Genomic DNA, 2,858 nt, shown 5'->3' with positions numbered 1-2,858 from the left:
ATGATCAATATTGGAGAGATTGTGGGAGGTTTGGGACATTAATGCATTGTTGGTGGAGTTTTGAACTGATCCAACCATTCTGTAGAGCAATATGGAACTATGCCACAGAGCAATAAAACTATTCTATACCCTTTGATCCAGAAATTTCAATTCTAGTCTTTATTTAGAAGAAATCATAAAAAAGGGAAAAGTCCCATATGTTCCAAAATATTCAAAGCAGCTCTTTTTGTAGTGACAAAGAATTGGAAATTGAGGGGATGCCCATCAAATGGGGAATGGCTAAATAAGTTATAGAATATGAATATTATGGAATATGCCATTGTTCTATAAGAAACCATAAATGGACAGACTCTAGAGAAGCAATGAATGAATCATAGATCTGATACTGAATGAAGGGAGCAGAATCAAGAGAACAATGTACATCGAAACAACATTTGAGATGGTCTACCCTGAAGGGTGCAGCTCCTCTCAGCAGTTCAAAGATCTATGACAACCATATTAGATTGACTATGGACAATGCTATCACTATCCAAAGGAAGAAAAACAAAACAAAATAAAACAAAAATAAATCCTTCAGAATCTGATGAACACTACATTCACTTAAAAAATCTTTTATTTATTTCTTTCCCTTAATTCTAATTCCTCATAATGAAAATGAGTAATTGGTAACCATGTTTAACACATATGAGTATGTACAATATTAACCTGTTTGCTGCTGAGAGGAGGGGAAGGGGAAAGGAGGATAGAAGGAAATTTTGAAACTTAAAATATGTATAGGCATAAGAATGAATGTTGAAAAACTTCTATAACATGTATTTGGAAAAACAAAATATCAATAAAACGTCAAGGTGTCCCAAAGAATCCTGGGTCATCTCTAGTCTTCCTGATCTGCTGGAACCAGATAGCTCTAGAAGAGAAAAGTAAGTGACTTTGCACTACTTTGCCTCACTTAAATTAAATTCACTTGCAAATCCAAACCTCACCTTCCTGTTGCTTTTAGTCCTCCTTGAGAACAAAACACAAACAACAATCTCTTAAGTAGTAGTAGTTGTCCCATTGGGGTTCCAACTAGCTAGTTCCAGGTGACCAATGCTCCTTCCTTGTTACCTGGCATATAACATACTTATTAATTGATTGATCTCTTAATTACTTGTTTCTAAGAGTTTGAACAAGTGTATTTGCATTGATAAGTCATTTATAATCAGAGTACTCTCACTTACTCCCCTTTAAAAAAAAGGGATTCACAACCACAGTAACTTTGTCATGACCTTTTAGCCCCCCCATCCCCACCTGTTATGTTTTTTTTGCTTTCCTATTTTTTGTCAAAGTCATCATCATTTATTAAGTCACCCATATTCAAGGCCATAATCGACACTTTTCTATCCCAATCAATTACTAAGTCCTGGATAGATGGGGAGGGAAAGGAATAATGAGAGAGAGAGAGAGAGAGAGAGAGAGAGAGAGAGAGAGAGAGAGAGAGAGAGAGAGAGAGAGAAGAAAGAAGGAAGAAGATGAGGACTAGGAGGGGGAGAGAGACAGAGATGGGGAACAGAGAGACATACACACAATCAAAGAAAGAGACAGATACAGAGATAGAGACAGGGGCAAAGAGAATGAAAGAGAGAGATAGAAAAAGTTACTGAGATAAATGGTGAAAGGTAGATAGGGAAAGACAGACAGAGGTAAACACACATATACATATACATACATACACACACACACACACACACACAATATTGAATGAGCGCTTACTTTATGGCAGCCACTCTGCTCAGTATTTGGAATACAAAGAAAAAAATAAATAAGATAGACCCTGGTTTTAAAGGGACTGATAAAAAGTAGATCAGATTTTCATCAAGGAGTTAGTGCTGTATCATCCCTTCCTTTCCTTTTAGTCTCACTCCCACTGGTTTATTTCTTATAAAAAAGAAAACAAAACTTTTAGTTATAGTCAATTGACACAATAACTATATATGAGAGCATATGTCACAGCTATTATCCATAGTCCTTAGTCTTTAATTAGAGGATCAAAGTATGTCTTTATGGTTCAACAGGATTGAAGCTGTTAATTTTATTTCATCAGAATATTTGTTCACTTTGACATTACTTTGTTCACTTGACATTGTTTCCTATTTAACTTTCCATATTTTTCTGAATTCCTGTATTTTGTTTTTTATGGCACAATCATATTCCATTCCCCATATATCATTTGTTCAGCCATTCGCCAATCATTGGGCAATGATTTACCCTAACTATCCCACTTTTTATTTTTAATTAATTAAATTTTTTCGCTGATACAAACAGTTTTACAAACATAAATATATAGATGTATATATAAAAGCATGCACTTAACATTCATGCATGTATATAATTTGTGTACCATTCAATAATTGACTTCCTTAGGGTACCTTTTCATATGGGGATTATTGGGTGAAAGATAAATAATTTATTAACTTTTGTATTTTGCAAGGCAATGGGGTTAAGTGGCTTGCCCAAGGCCACAGAGCTAGGTAATTATTAAGTGTATCAGGTCAGATTTGAACTCAGGTACTCCTGACTCTTAGGCCGGTGCTCTATCCACTGCACCACCTAGCTGCCCCTAACTTTTTTTGTTTTGCAATTTCCAAATAGCTTTACAGAAATATTAGGAAAATTACCAATTCCAACAATCATGTATTAACAGTGTAATTAATTTTTAATTCATAAAATACTTTACATTTATTCCTATTTGATTTCATTTTTATGAAATTTTTCTTGAATCTATCTTTCAGGGTACTAACTCTTCTTCTCTGTTGCATGGTACCCCAAATTAAGTAAGTATGACATATGGACTCTTTTCCCAGATGTCTGATTATAAT

This window comes from Macrotis lagotis, chromosome 4 (assembly GCF_037893015.1).
Source record: "Macrotis lagotis isolate mMagLag1 chromosome 4, bilby.v1.9.chrom.fasta, whole genome shotgun sequence".
NCBI classification, from domain to species: domain Eukaryota; kingdom Metazoa; phylum Chordata; class Mammalia; order Peramelemorphia; family Peramelidae; genus Macrotis; species Macrotis lagotis.
This window is presented reverse-complemented; position numbering follows the sequence as displayed.